The sequence below is a fragment of the Struthio camelus genome, chromosome 9, assembly GCF_040807025.1.
Source record: "Struthio camelus isolate bStrCam1 chromosome 9, bStrCam1.hap1, whole genome shotgun sequence".
NCBI classification, from domain to species: domain Eukaryota; kingdom Metazoa; phylum Chordata; class Aves; order Struthioniformes; family Struthionidae; genus Struthio; species Struthio camelus.
The window spans coordinates 20,771,509-20,787,867 of NC_090950.1; the positions used below are offsets into that span (position 1 = coordinate 20,771,509).

Sequence of the window (16,359 nt, forward strand, 5' to 3'; positions counted from 1 at the left end):
TTGCGCATGAGACAAGCAATCCACAATAGCGGGACAGTCTCAAGGTTGGGGGGAGGAAGGGAAGAGGAGGGAGAGAGTTGAACACCTCTGCGTGTTTGTCTGGGGAAGAGAGATATTATAAGGAAAGCTCAGCTTGTTCAAACATTTCAGAGTTTCCTACACATTAATTCCAATGCTCAGGAGCAACAAAAGAATTGCTCTGAACGACAGAGCAGCTACATCTCTGGGAGGAACATCATGTCCGTGTCAAGCTTTCAAAGACTTAGAAACTGCAAGGAGTACAAAACAGTTTCTTTACATTCAGTGAAGAACAGCCTTGACAAAGAAGACTCTAAGGTAGAGTGCTATACCATTTATACCTGCTATGGATCCAGCCCTATGCGTCACCATGCTGAAGCATAGTCTAACCTCACTGAAACAGGTCCTATCCTTCTTATAACTGGTCTGCCTGAAAAAAAAAAAAGAAAAGAAAAGAAAAATAAAAGAAAAAAACCTCACTGTATCAAAATAACAAAGAAGCCTCCAGCAACAAGGTGAACAACTGTACGTGGTGATTCTACTGAGATCACTTTGCCTTAATAACATTTAAATGCATCTTTTAAAAGAAAAAGAATTAAAAAGGAAAAAGTGACCCTTTACATGTTCCAACACACGCAGAGGGCCCCACATCACTGCTGTATGGACGGTTGCTCTACTAAGGCTACCTACCAGTGAGACATCAGCAATCACTGCTGGCACTGTTTTAAACTCAGCAAGGCTGTACTAACCAGGGCTCCCTGCTGTGACCATTTAGCACAGTGCTCTGAAACATCTTCATGCCTTTTAAAAAAAAAAAAAAAAATTCAATTAACTATATCCAAACAGCGTCATGTACACAGTAGGCTGCTGGAGTGACATCCATGTCACCAGCAAGACCCTGTGGAGTTTAAACGTGCAGGTCATACCCAGAAGATCTTTGTTATCTCCTGTTCTGTTCACGTACCCCACTCCCCAGGTGATTTATTATGCTAACTTTAGGGGCTTTCTTCAACCAAGTCACTAAGAGAGAAACCTGCACAGAGGCACAACACATACATGTCAAATGGAAGAAAAGCCTCATAGCACTAGGACAGGCCTATTCTGCACCTTATTCCCCTGGGATTTGGGCAAAAAAAAAATGCTGATATCTTGTCTGAAGCCCTGCGAAATGCCAGTATGATATATACTTGCTCCTCTCAACTGCTGCACATAGTTAAACACACATACATACACATGTACAGACACACACACAAAATGAGGCCAAACACTCCACCAAAACTAGAATGAAGTCAGGCATTGGGGTCACACGACCCAAAAGGGTGAATTTTCACATGAATTTACCAGGTTTGCCCCTACACAACCAGGGAGCTGGGAGCGAGGGAAGCTACTGCTCCTTTGCAAACACTGCAGCAGCAAGGCTGTGCCCTTACCCAAAAACACCAACCCCAGCACCTCCACAGACAGAGCCCCAGCATGCTCAGCCAGGGCAGGTGCTTACGGCTGAAAACAGACGCTCCAGGAGAAATCTTCCATAGGAGCTGAATTTTTTAAGCTATGAAATGAGTTTCTGTTTAAACAGACATTAATTACATAGGCTCAGGAATTTCTGATTTTTACCACTTGAAAGTGCCCAAAGCCACTTTGAGGCTTTTCCCTTTTTCTCTCCCAACTTTATTTGCTTGGTAAACAGATCAGTGTGTGCTCTGGATCGTTCAGTTTCTGATTCATTAGCTTAGAAATAGAGCGACAGCTATCTAGATGGCTTATAGAGGTTTGCCAAACATCTTGGATCCCACTCCTGCCATAACAGCATACCACACTGCAAAACACTGAAAAGTCCAGCTCCTTACAGGAGCTCTTCGTAGTTCAGGATGAAATGGAAGACACTGTTGTTGCCGTTCGTACTAAAAGATAACATTATCAGAAGTGCAAGCCCATGAACTCAACCATCTCCCTCACAGGGTAATTTCTTCCCTGCAAAGCCTACCTGTCAGCAGCGGTTTTTGTTTCTTAAGCAGCATTACATGTCTAACAGCAGATCAAGGCCTTGTTCGCGGCTGGTGGAAGATGTGCTACTACCATAAACACTTCACAGCCTTCTGAGCAGGCAGTTAAGGTCAGCCCCGTTACTTCTTATCCCACCCACAGGCATGCAGCATTCGCCATGCCAGGCAAGAGGGGTGGATGGGCATTGCCCCGATGGGGACAGTCTCCAGCTGGAAACACCCCTGTCAGCCTGAATGCTGGGCAAAAGCACAATTTACTTGCTCACTGCTACAGTAGCACTGCCAATAAAAATGCCACTTAATTGCTCAGGAAGAGGGTAGGATAAAGAGACTCAGGAAACTTGGATCGATTCTTGGCCTTGCCATATATGTACATACACATGTATGTATACGTGTGTATATATAGATTGTGCAAGTCCTTCAATCCCTCTTGTGTCCCTCACTTCCTGGTCAGTAAAAGGAAAGCAGCACCACTGTCCTAAAGACAAAGCTACTTTAAAACCTGAGGACTTGGTAAAGACCTGCAGACAAGAGAAAACCCCCATATCACCTTCCCCACCCCTGCGCTGCAGATGGCAAGAAACCTTAAGATCGCAGCAAAGGTACGCCACTGAAATGTCCAATCAGCTTAAGGGAGTGATCAGTGGCACCAGCCCAAAGGGGTCGCTGGCAGGTATCCCACGATACTTTCCATTACATCCCTTTACGTTGCCTTATGCCTCGTACATCCACTGGCCTCCGTCCCAGAGAGGAGGGCTGGGAACAACTCCTCTAGTGAGACTGGCCCGCTCCATGCCTTGAGCAATGTGAAATCTCTGACAGCTGCCAGGAATTGCTCTCTCTCTCTCTCTGAAGCAGACTGTCTCCATCAGGCTCAGCCCCAGTCCACCCAGAAAGCAAGGCTTGAACCAGAATTCAGATACCCCTTTGCTTGGCTGGCCATACTGCTGACCTACATGCACCAAGAGACACCGCCACAACTGAGCAGCCTCTGCAGCACCTCATGGAAGGGGGATAGGAGAGGGCGGTCATTTTCTGCAATGAAAATGTAATGGAACATTTTGTATTGATCTATTGTGGAATGACTCATTTTTAGAATGACTCGCCTCTTCTTCCCCTCGCTTCCCCACTCCTAAATTATGGGCTGCAAGAAATGAGCCAAGATAACGGGCAATTTCAGATGTTCTCAGCTCAGGCTTTTCTCCTGCTGGAACACCATGCCATGACAGCAGATGGACTGAGCTCCAAAGGAAACACCTGTCATGTTTCACTACCCTTTACAGGCTACAAAAGTTGTCTTTAACTAATGGGAAACTAGGAAGAGACTAGAAGGCAGAGGGACCAGGATGGAGAGGAAAGGAGGAACCAGAAGATCTGGAAAGTGTCAGCAGCAGAAAGAGACCCAAAAACCAGATGGGGATCAGATGTGAGGCACAAAAAAAAGATAAGCAGGCTGGAGAAGAAACAGATCCAGGAGGGAAGAGTAGTAGGTGAAGCGAGTACTGCTGCTCCAGAACTCAGGGGAGTTTCTGGTCCAAAGGCACTTGCCAAACAGTCAAATGCCAAGGGCAAACATCAAGGGCAACTATTTCCAAAAGAAGACAGAAGAACTCAGAGAAAGGAAAATACATCTGATGACAGTAAATCCTTCCTTGATTCCTTAAGACCTTGGGGCTGGAACAAAACCTCTAAGGAAGCTGTGAAAGTCCCAAGGCCTTTTTAGGGAACTGAAAGCAGGACAAGTTGGAACCAGATGACCAGTGAGTTTTTCCCAGTTCAGTTCTGCGGAACTTAACGCGCATGGACCTGGCTGCAAAGATTACTGTTCTTTTGCTTGGGAGTGAATACAATGCAACAAAAAACAGTTCCCACCCAGATCACCTCAACTATCACTGGAGAGCAACCCTGTGTCACTCCAAAAGCTACTCATACTATATATACAAGTTAGCCATCTGCGTCCCTCTAGGGTACTGCTCTTGTAAAGAAAAGACCCTTGGCATACCGTTGCTACCTAAAAGCACAGTCACAATGTGTTGCCTAAGGGCCTGCAGGACTAACTTTTAGGACATTAAGCAAAAGGTGGCAATTTACCTATGCACTTGCCTATTAAGGTTTTCACAATGGTGCACATACAGGAATATATGGAGCATAATTGTCCAGCCCTTCACCATAAGCATGAGGCATTCAAACTCAGTCAAGAGATCTTCTGACTGGAATTCAGCCTGGACCACTACTCTCCATTCAAGAAGAAACTGGTACTTTGTATGCTGGGAGATGACTAATCCCAGTAGCTGAGTTACAGCATAGCTTTTAACACACAAAGACGACACGTTAAGGTCATCTCAACTCTCATCTGCAGCATCCTACAGTATACCCTCCCACAGCAGGCTCGCTGCTTTTTTCCGCCTACTTCTTTTCTCGCTTCCTACCCTCCCCTTCAACCTTCTTTCCTTTCAGGTCTTCACACCTCCTTCCACTCCCATTTATCCACCTCCATCTCACACCTTGAAATACCCTTCTTCCCACTACCCATAACTCCACTTCAGAAGTAGATTCCTAGAAGAAAAGTACTTTATCTGGATTTCTGTCTCCAGCAATCATCCATGCCCTCCCTTACCTGGCCCTCAAGTGCATACTTTGTCTGTCTTGGATTGCAGACTCTTTAGGACAAGGACTGTCTTCTTCCCCACCTGTAAAGTGCAATATAAATTTACAGGGCTGGGTAAATGATAAATAAGCAGTCCCAGCATTCCAAGGTAGCTCAGTGTGTGCTCCCTCCACCGAGCTTCACTTGGTATTTGCCTTCTCTCTGCAGCATACTAATCTATGCGTAAGACTCTCTTCCTTATCACTTCTCTCTCAACTGCAAGGCTGTTACTTAAATTTATCAGCATTCTTCAGAAACAGTTGAGAAAGGAAGGTGAGCAAACAAAGGGCCTTTACCAGCATTGCTAACCCAAAATCGCGTAACCTCAAATCATGAGACACACAGAAGCTTGCAGGAGCACCATGTGCATTAGCAATAGGAGAATATGGTCAGAAATAATTTCCTGGGATTATTTCAAACCCCCGACACCTCCTCTTCTTTCAATAGGATTCTGGACTAGCAGATATACACAGCTGTTTGCTAGGGGAGCATCTTTCAAATCTATGTTGACTTCCACCAGCCAGGTGCCTCTCTGCCTTTGGAAGGAGGCTGGAGAGGAGATAAGTAGCCTATTGGGTGTGCGTTACAATGGAAGTTTGAGGCAAGAAAAGGAGGCTTACGAAGAGATTGGCCACAACGCACAGGGCAACAAGAGGCAACCAAGAGGCAGCCCATGCTCCAAGAAAAAAAGGATAGTAAATATTTAAAAAATAAGAAATAAAATAAACACTCCATGTCAGTGCTGGGCTGATATATCAAGCAGACAGGCTGTTTGTCTAAAACGCCTATGCATGATGGGGAATTTGCATAGTGGAAGTAGCACTTCTCAAGAACTAGCATGATGAGATGCTCATTCAATACAAAAAAATAAAATAAAACAAAACAAGAGTACTTGTTAGACAGTTCACAGAGTTCATTTTATCAGTTGGTTCCTTATCTTAGGAGAACCTAAGCCGTCTGGGGTTTCCTAACTCCTAAAGTTCCTGCTCTCTAGCCCCCTGCACTCCTCCATTGCCTGGACCTCACCCCCTGCCTTGCTTTACAAACCAGTCGCTCTCCTACATGAGGTTCATCAACTCTGTCACTTTGAAGGGCCAAACTCCAACACCCTTTAGCTTTGAAAAAATCTTCAAAGGCTCATTCTGATCTTGCTCAAAAGCCCTTGTCCTTCTCTGTCCCAATATTTTTAACAGTCTCCATGAGATTATCTGATACAGCTTTCTTATACCTCTGCACAGAAATTAGCCGATAACTAACAAACCACTGTGGATAGCATGTATATCAGGAAGTATAAGTGATAACACTATTATACTATGAGAAACCTTATCCAAACCCTTAGGAAGGGTTGACATTTTTGTTATTGAATCCCCACTAGGGTTTTATTTGAATCCACTAGCTATAGCTAGATTATATAGTGAAATGGAATATATTCAAGCACATAACTTTCAGGGACATTAAAACCACCCTGCACACTGCTACAGTTAAAAGGAGATGGTTGTTGCAGGCAAGTCAGTCAGCAGCCAAAAAAAAAAAAAAATCCACACAACACACTCAGCTGCAAAGGACAAAGCAATTACCTAGAAAACAAAAGGAGATCATGTAAAACAATCAAATCAACAAGCACCCCCCCTTCACTTTGAAGGCACTTTTCTGTGTGGTAACATTTCACTAGATAGAGAGATTGAAGAGCTTGTGCTTAACGCTGCCCCTGGAGATTTGCCCAGTTTTCACATCGCTCAAGGCCCTGTGCATAAATGGGCAGCAGTGGCTGCACTTCTACCAAACTCGTGCTGGCCAATCTGACTGGTAGGTAAAGCTAAAAAGGCCATTTTTGGAAAATGTGGCCTTTACATAGCTTTTCTAAGTGCACACAGCTGCCTCAATTCTCTAGAAATAGCAGAATTTAACAGCCATGTTTGCAAGGACAGATTTAAAAGGTTCCATCTTCTAAGAAAGCAACCTACACATCCAGAAACAGAAGGCCAGATTTGTTTTTATATTGGAACCCCCTTCCATATGTTCAAGTATGCCCACGGATTCGCAAAAACCCTGCTCTGAAAATGTGATGTTCATTCAGCAACAGGCAACCAGCAACTTTCATGTGCCTTCCTATGGAACCTGCTCCCACTGAAATCAGCAGTAACATAGCATACGATTAGGCCGATACTGCTTTTCGCTGAGAATCTCTGGCATTTTATAAGTAAGGAGGAGAGCATTAAAGATGGGAAAAACAAGACAGAGAACTTAAGTATAAACATCCTGGAGCTACAGATGTTCAGCACCTCTCCGTTGTTCCTTTTATGAAGAAGTGAGCCAGGATCAGATCCCAAAATGTTGTTATGATTTGTTCTAGGTGATAAAGACCAAGACTTGGGCTGCATTCCCAGGTCTGCCCCAGCATGTTGAATGCCTGCAAGCAAGTCACTCTTTATGCCTCTGGGCCTGACTTCAGGTTCATACTGTGGCTACATGTCAGGTCTCCAAATCAATAGGGGCCTCTTCAGAGCACGGCTGCTAACTCCCTGTGTAACCCCAGATGAGTCATTTAAGCCAGTCTGTTTCCATGGTGTTTGTGGGTGCAGTATGGATAACGTTATTTTCCCACCATTCAGGAATACAAGCTTTTTTTAGATAGACAGTACTGAATTCCCATGGATTTTACGCTGGAAGAGCTCAGCCTAAGGAAGTAAATGGCTCTGAATGTAACAAGGCCTTGCAAAATATAATGGAATCACCTTTTACTGGCAACAGTTGGACCAGTTGTCTATGGGATCTTCCTTGCTTTTAATTTTTTTTTTCCTTCTTAAAGTGAACGAAGGGGTACTAAAGACAACGACCTGCTGTGAAACGACCGAAATTCCCATGCAAACAACCCATTAGCAGTGTTCAAATGCAATTTAAATTACTAGTTGTTAAAGTGCTCCTCAATTTCATGGTAAGTTTCCAAGGAAAATTACATGCTATGTACTATTTAATTGATTGTTTTCTACTACTTAACATCCATTTGTTCCCTCCTCCTGTCTTTTCCTTAATTTCAAGAGATGATAATGACTTTTCATGGCGAAAAGGGGAATGGCTAACAGACTTGAAGAGAGATTTACCTAAAAAATAAGTACGTAGGAGGGAAGTAGCTGCCAAAATGGAGAGCTTTACTAGAACTCGTCTTTGTGGTGTTTTCATGGTAGGGGTGTGAGACAGTACATCACAAGAAATCCTTTCCTTCCTACTGCAGGCAGTGAGGCTTTTTAAACCTGATGCGTCCTTAAAATAGAGTCACCCCACATATCAAGCAGTAAACGACTGGGGAGCCTTGCACACAGTTAACTGTTAGAAGACAGCAGGAAAGACTTAAGAGCAACGTTTACTCCTCCCAGGCTTACTAGTCCTGAACTGACATGCTCACTAGAGGTAAACAATTTTTTCTCATTTGAGAGATCTCATCCCAAATGCAAATACTTAGTTCACAGGAGAAAATTTCCCCCAAAGTTGACTGAAGTTAGAAAGAATTAGGCTGCGAGTTAAGGTCGCCTGCTGCTCGCAACAGCTGTTAAAAAAGAACGTGTATCATAAAGCTAATAACAGCAGACATTTCTTAAAAGACTGCGCTCTGCTCAGACGCTAAGAAGGAGCAGCAGTACAGTTAGGTAAAGCTCTGTCTGGAAATTCCTGAAGTAACAATACATGTCAGGATCATGACACTAGCCACATATATCCACTTTATGAAATGCTCAGCAGGACTTGGCTTACCTTTAAACAAGTGATGCAGAACTATTCCACGCTCAAAAAAATACAACTTTATTAGAGTAAGAAAAACACGTTTAACAGTACTTTTCAGCCTGAGGCTGCAAAACACCCTCCCGTATGCAGCAGCTGAAGATGCAACAGTTACATGGGATCAGAAGATTTGCGTTTTCCCAAATTTGCCACATGGCCACAATAACCCACATAGCCCATGCGGTGCCTCAGTTTCAACACCAGCCCATCAAGGATAATACTGCTTTTCTCAGCCTGCAGACCTGACTCTGCGTTTAAGAGCTCCGAAACCTTTGCCTACGAAAATGCAAAGGATCAGATACAGAGAGTCATCCAGGCCTGTAATTTTGCCTCTCCTTCACCGCTTTCACTTTGAAACGTGCTATCCCCGTGCGATCCGGAGCAGCTTCTCTTACCTGCTGTAGGGCATGTACGCCTGCCGCTTAGCGCGCGCTAATTCCCCTTACAGCACCCGAGCTGTGCAGGGACAGCATCGATACTTCACCATGCACGCTGCCAGCCCAGCGAGCCAGGCTGTGAACGTGCGGCCCGGCTGCTGCAGTGTGACGAAGGACGGGCTGAGAACCGATCCCTCGTACACCGCAGGAGCTAAAGCAAATCCCCTGCATTTAAAACATCATTAGAAGTGACTCAGAAGCTGAAGAAATGCATTTCAAGACAGGCACGATACGCTCTAAACACGCTCCAGGCCCAGCACCTGGAAGGCTCCTCAGGCCGGATCGTTTATGGGTGCCATGTTGCAGGAGGAAAATCTTTAGTCCTAACCTACAGGTCACCCCTTAAGGGCTCCATTTCCGGAGCAAGGAAAAAATCCTTTCTGTGGCATCCGCCACAGGTCCTGGTTAGCATCAGCGATCGCAGGGTCGGTCCAGGTCCTTGAGAAACACCAGACCGCCTGCGCCGAAGCCTGCGATCCCGGCTGCAGGTGTCCCCTCGGGGGGCGGCAGCTCTCAGGGTGCTCCACCGGCTTGGACGGTGCCGGCCGCCCGCGAGGGAGGAGAGGAGCTCTCGGCCTTCGCGGTCCGCTCGGTTTTCAGTCACTTTCACTCCGGTCACGACCTCGGGGTGACAAGGCAGAGCAACACGCGGGAGGGGATGGCCTCAGGGTGCTCGCGCGGGCATACCGGCGGCCAGCCCCCGGCCCGCTCACGGAAACACCTCCTCTCTAGCACGGCCTCGCGCCCGGCTTCACGGCGCAGAGGGAGGCCTCGGCCCCGCTCGCTCGCCTTGTCTTCCCACACGCAGCGCAGGAAAGGGGGGGGGAACTGCGAGAGGAACAGAGCATTATCATTTCCGACACAGAAAAGCGGCTGGGCTGTCCCCAAAACGCCAAGCTCAGCTACAAGCGATGAGACAGGCTACAACCACACACTGCCAAAGCCCAGCGCGGGGCGACTCGGGACCGGCGGCCCCGGGGAGGGGCTGCGGGGGAGGGGGCTGCGTCTGCCCACAGGTGAAGCGCAGCACCGGCGCACGATGTCGCCCGCGCGGGGAGGCGCCGGGTGGCCGCGGCCTCCTACGCCGCCTCCGCACCCCGTTTCCCACCTCGGCGCCTGCTCAGCCTGCAGCCCCCCGCGGACACGACTCGCTCCCCTCGTTCGGGTGCCGATGCCCGCGCAGCGGGGCCCTGGTCCCCGCTGAGGCCTCCGAGCGCCGCGGCCTGTTGAACGGGCAAGGATTAAAATGAAGTAAAAGTCTGTCAACGCCGAATACGTCCTCTGGCTGCGGGAACATGCTCCAGCAGTCCCGTCGCTACCTGCTGTTGTTATCACTGGAGGCCGAGTACTTTCCAGCTCATGTCCCATCTTTACACAAACTAATTCAGGTATCTTTTCTGGCCAAAAAAAATCGAGTCCGTCTCTCACCCAAAAACCTGACGCAAGTCCCGCTCCCTCAGAAACCAACAGTCAAACCCAATATTAATCCCCGCTTAAAATGGCAGAGCAAAACCAGCAAAGCTCTAAATTAAAAACAGGGCGAGTACGATAGCAACAGGTTTGAACCAGTCTAAAAATACCAGCTAGCGAAGGCGACGCATGCATCACTAACCACCAGCACAAGCCGTTTTGCATCAGGGCCCCTTCCCAAGTGAAAGGATGAAGCGCGCTGCTTTCTGTCGGAGGCACAGGGCTCGCTGCTGCGCGGCCCCCAGAGCCGCCGTTAAAAGCACTCTACGCGCGTTACATGCTCCAAATGACAAGAGGAATGCGGGGCGGTGGATCTCCGCTCCAGGTTCCTGGGCACGGTTTTAGCTGCCATGAATAAAACAGGAAGCAAAGCGCGTTCCAGGTTCCCCCTACACTCCCCATTCTGACTTTTTGGATGAACTGCAGTTTCCTTTCAGGAAAGAAAAAGGAAGGGAGGGGGGAAAGGAGAATCAGACAGTTGCAGTATCAGACAGATTAAAAACTTCAGAGTAAGGAAAAATAAAGAATAATAGGAAAAAACATGCTCTGAACCTCCATCCAGTTACAGCAGCTAAACTTCTTCAGTTCTCTAATGAAACAGGGTTAAATATTAACATTTGAGATGCATGTTGTACAGCTTTTAATACGTACCTCTTCCTTTTGAGACAGAAATCATATTTAAGCTATATTTTACTTGCTAACCATATACATACATACATACTCACTCAATTAATTCATTAATACGGTGCTCTGCTGCCTTGCTGGGCTAGCCAGTGAAACTAAAGGGAAGAGCATGGCTGAATGGAAGCTGGCTTAAATTATCTTTATACCTAGGCCTGAAGAAACAACATAGGGGAACATTTTGCCATTGAGACTAATCCACTAAGCTATTTTTCCCTGCTACAGAAATTTTCATTGGGTCCCTTTCAGTTGACTGGTGCGCAGAGATCCACATGCCTGCCTCTACCAGCAGACACGCACACTTTGATGCAATCCATCTGACTAAACAAAACAAAAAAAAAATCCCAAGTCACTTGCTAAAGCAGCAACGATGCACTTACCAGCATCCAGGCAAGCTCCTTCACTGATAAGCTTCTCTCTTGAGCAGATCAAATTTGGAACAAGGTCCAGGAGGCAAGAGAGAACTGAAAACTGACCACAACAAGCTTCCAAAACAAGAAGGGGAGAGGAGGGAGGGAAAAAAAAAAAAAAAAAAAAAAAACACACACACACACACTTACTACAGGAATTCAAATCCTGCTTCCACCAGACCCTGAGTCACCTCCCCTCCCTTGCAATAGATCAGAGCAATGGGTAAACATTTCCAAATATGGAGATCAAAACTCCAAAGGATGTCAAAAAAAAATCACCCTTCTCTCCCTGGCTTTGGCACTCGGATGACTTGCCCCCCTCAAGACTGAATTCCAGGCGCTGCGCACATTATTCACACCGACCCTTGCGCAGCCTGAGCCCAGGGCCGCACATTACTGCTGCGTCCCAGCCTGCGCTTGAGCGACTCCTGGCCTGACAAGTGACATGCAGAGCGCGTTTCCATCCCCTCCCGGAGACGCACGGGCAGCACGCACGCACGGCACACGACAGGGCGAGCTCCAGAAGAGCCCTCGCCCCAGGCTGCTGCAGCAAACCCTCCATCCCATCTCATCTGCAGAAAAACAACCAGAACTATTTTTCAGTGTTATTTGAAGGCAACCAGGCAGATTCAGGCTCTGTGTATAGTGATGCTAGCTCAGCAGCAGAAAAGGCAGGACACAGCAAACAGTCCCCCTAGAGAAAGGGATCGGACCTATTTGGCAGGCTGAGTATGACGGCACGACCAAGACTGCACACGGCCGCAGGGTCCTGCTTGCGACATCCAACTCCAACTGCTACCCAGGGCAGAAAAAAGCTCCTCTGGCCTGGCTCATCTAGTTAGTGCTTTGCAAAAAAAAAAAAAAAAAAAAAAAAAAAAAAAAAACCAAAAAACCAAAAAAAAAGTGTCTTTTATTTTAATTCATACGAGGAAAACACAGATCTGTGGAAAGGAATGTGCTCTTTGGTCAAGCCAACATCTGTCAGCAGGGCAAGGCAGCCTCAGAAAGGCAGCATCCCTTGATTCTTGCCCTGCCATAACCATTCTTCTAGCCTGAAACCAAAAGGCTGCCTGCCCCAGCCCAAAAGGCTGCACCTCTGTTGCACAAGCAACACAATCACAGTCAAAAAAAGGCTCATCATTGCCCCAGCAGGCTCCCTGCTGGCACTTGTGATGGGGGACCCCATAGCTGAAGGGACCTGGAGAGCACAGAGCTTCTCCTCTACTTTAAGACAGGCTTGAACTTTGATGCTTAGCCCATAAAGCGGATTTGGGAGGCAGAACAGCTACGTTCGCAGGGCACCGGTCGACCACAGAGCCCGCTTGCACACAAGAGCTATTGACCCATAACAACGGTCCCACAGGCTACTGGGATAGTGCTCCTCTCCCAAACGTGCATGTCTCCCCTCAGCTGCCACAGCCGATCTGCAGGTGACAGGGAGGCAGACACTCCTGCTGGGATGCCTGGCAGGAGAGGGGGGTGAAACCCTCCCAGCCCTTCTGCCCAGGGGGGAAGGGATCCTCCTCATAGCTGCAGCCATTAGCTATACTGAGCACGCAGCGCTTGAGGAATGTGCAAATCAGGACGTTTTCAACAGCAACAGACTGCCGAGTTGATGCTACCAGAGCGATTCTCCACCACCACCCACAAGATGCTATTGAATTTATAGGAAAGGAATTCCAAAGCTGACTCTGGCCATGTATGGCCAAAATCAACTGTAAAAAAAGCAACGTTACAATACATCTGGCTTGTACTGATACTGAATCACAGACTTTGAGAAGAACTGAAACCCTGCAACAACAGAGGCCATATAATTACCTCCAGTAACTAGACAGGGTCAGGGATCCATGACAGCATGATTTTAGCCACTGATATCACAGGTGACAAAACATGTAAGCCTTTGCTTCAGGGAAAAAAAAAAAAACAACAACAACAAAGCTTCCTGCTTTTTAGAATAGGAATCACACTTAATGTAATGATCCATCATTACCACTGCAAAAAAAATAAACCTTACAGGGCAATACGGTCACAAGTCCATAAGTCACTTTAGTCCACTTCCATAAACAAACAACAATTCAAATGACAGCAAGAAGTACACCAGGGCAATGCCAATACATTTTCCCAAAATGCAAGATGGGACTGAATCATGCTTGGTGAGCATCTGATTAATTATTTTTCCAAAAATCTAGTAACACCTCCCCAGGAGCCACAAACCCCAGCCAGCAACCTGGCCTTCAGGAGCGTTCTCCATGGTCAGAAACTCCAAAACCGTGGTAAGAAGGGTCATATAAGTACCTGTGAAGGTTTAGCAGACTCTGACCAAATTTCTCAGCCCCTGCCAGAAAATAACTCCCAAGGCATCGCCTGTGTGAGTAACATGAGTTTCAATAGCAAGATGAAGTTGAAATAGCATAAGGCAAGCGAGGGAACAAAAGTGTTGGAGAAGAAACGGCTAGAATAGTGGAAAACTTGTCCCAGGAGCACACCAGTCCTTACTGATATAGGCTGCTGAAGCATTAACAGACTGAGGTTCTCCTTAACAGTTAAATGCCACTAATGTGCCTGCCCTGCCAGCAGGGGAAACATTAGCTGTGTCAGCTCAAGAGGCAAATGGCTTACCAAACCAGAGAGGAATGCAGGCTGCAGAGTGGCACACACAGTGGGGACAAGGAAACGAAACCCAGAGGAATGCTGGCTGCTAACACCCTCTCTTATTTACACTGGGGTCAGGAAGGATACGCTTTATGGCTCCTGGGGTTGAAACCTGGGACTGACAGCTTTGCGACCTTAGAGGGACTCCCATGCCAGAAACAAAGTTGCTAGAGGGGCTGGGAGCTTGGGGCCTGGAGCACATCAGGGCAAGCCAGTTCCTGGCTCCTGGCACGCAGCCTAGTGCTGCTTTTCAGTAAGTGCAAATTGTACCCACTGGACTGGAAGAAAGTACTAACTTCACCCTTCAGGGACAGGGCACAGGGATGGAGGCATGCTCAGCCCATGATGATCCCTCATCAGGGAGCAAACGCATGTGTCCTCTTAAGAACATTTGCTGATTGGAGACACACCATGTGGCTATTTTCCCAGTTTTGCATTCTTGAGGATAGCATTAGGATCTCCCTTTGGTTTCCCAGCTGAAATGGCCTTACAGCCTCTCCCTTTCTACCTTGTTTGCTTTAAACAGTGGTACGTAAGGAGGCTGGCTGGGCTGGCTCTTTGCCTTCCCTCCTGTTCACCCCGGGACAGCCTCCCTTTCGGAAACAGGACTGCCAGGGCATCACTGCAGTCCCAACTCTTTAACGCATGAGCCAAGGTTCAGTGCCTCTGCTTTAAAGCATCTTTCACCCTAAACTGCACAGAGGAGAGAAACCCACGGGAAGAACATATCAGCACCCAACCATATCCTAACCAAGAGCTCCCTGTTACACAGTACCACAAGTCACTCTCCTTGCACCACTTCTAACCCTGGAAAATAAAAGCTTGGGGAGACTGGAAATAAAATACAACCTAAGCCTCCTGCATAGAAGTTTGGATCATTATCACTTGGCCCCTGGGTCAGGCGTGACTAATTTCTTTTAAATGATATTACATAAGCAGAACTGCTCAGGATATTTGATTCATAAAAATGTCTTGAAGAGGCAGAAAGCACAACTGCATGGCATACATAACCCAAGGATTGCTGCAGCTTCACAGGCAGACAGAGCATGGAAAATCACCATAATGCAGAAAGTGAGGACTAGGATGTTCATATGCTCACATGCACAAATACACATGCATACCAACCTTTCTCCAACATGCACAAGAACAGATTTAGGACTTGCAGGCTGAAGTCCTCCACAGCCAAAAGTTAACACAAATGTTTTTGACAGTTCCACTTTGCAGGCAAAGACTGAGTGCAAAGGAATAAATATAGAAAAAAGTCAGGCAGTTAAAGCAGGTGCTGGCTGGTAAAACCTTGGCCAGAAAGGCTCCCCAGGAGGTTGGATCTGGTAGCTTTGCAACAGCTCCACAGCGAGACAGAAGAGACAGAGAGAGGAGAAAAAAAAAAAAAAAAGACAGCATGAATGCATATGCAGTCTTTTATCTCCATATATAGTATATATAGGCATTTGGTCTATACACCCCCAAGCTCATACACTCCATATAGTATATACTATATATGCATTGTGTGTCTTTGTTTCAGTGTGTCCAGATTTGTATAGTGTGTACATATATGCCTTTATTATGCATGCATTTGTGAATACCCTCCCCACATCACCTATACAGGCATGGTATCACACCACACACCACTCAACAGAGCATAACTAACACCTCAGTTCTAGTCGGTCACAACTTCTGAATGCTTGCAACTTCTCACAGGTGCTAAGCCCTTCACCACCAAGGCCTCTGGGTGCCAGCACCAAAGGGAATCGCTATCTTTGTCTCATTTTCCAATGATCCCAACCCCTGCTGCACTCAGGAGCCAGTATTATTTATTTATTTGCAAAGAGCCACAAACAAAGTACTACTCTTAGAAAAGCCACAAATTCTTTGGAGAAAGTGCCCCTCACGCCTGAGAGATGTGTGTACGTACCAGTTCTCGCACTACACAGCTTTGCCCGGTGGGAAGAACTCGGTGAGGTGGCTTTTGGAGATATGCAGGGCTTCTGTCTTCCTCAGGCTCCTCCTGAGTCACGACTTTGGATTTCTTTCCCAGCCCTGTGGAGAGAGAGAGAGTTTTCCATGCAATGCATGCCGCGTGGGCCTCCCAACAACTCTTCTCCAGAACTTGCAGTTTAACCCACACAGCTTCTGGGAAACGGAGCATTTTCTTCTCTGACTTTTTCTTAGACAGAAGCCACCATTTTTCTGGACTGCTTTACAGCAGCCACTCTCTGCACCCCATAAAAGCGAACATCACCACTACAAACCAGGGCAACGCA

General features: G+C 46.9%; 1 protein-coding gene across 18 annotated transcripts in view; it reads right to left on the bottom strand.

Moving 5' to 3' along the window:
* Positions 1 to 16,359, bottom strand: part of LPP (LIM domain containing preferred translocation partner in lipoma) — a 356,455-nt gene that overhangs the window by 311,900 nt on the left and 28,196 nt on the right. For 13 of the 18 annotated variants that reach the window (XM_068953865.1, XM_068953870.1, XM_068953854.1 and 10 more), the window contains exon 2: positions 16,011 to 16,135. The gene's annotated coding sequence lies outside the window, so the exon portion shown is untranslated. Of the gene's footprint in view, positions 1 to 11,413; positions 12,014 to 16,010; positions 16,136 to 16,359 lie in introns of those variants that run through there. The other 5 variants (XM_068953866.1, XM_068953871.1, XM_068953861.1 and 2 more) reach the window with 3 other exon arrangements.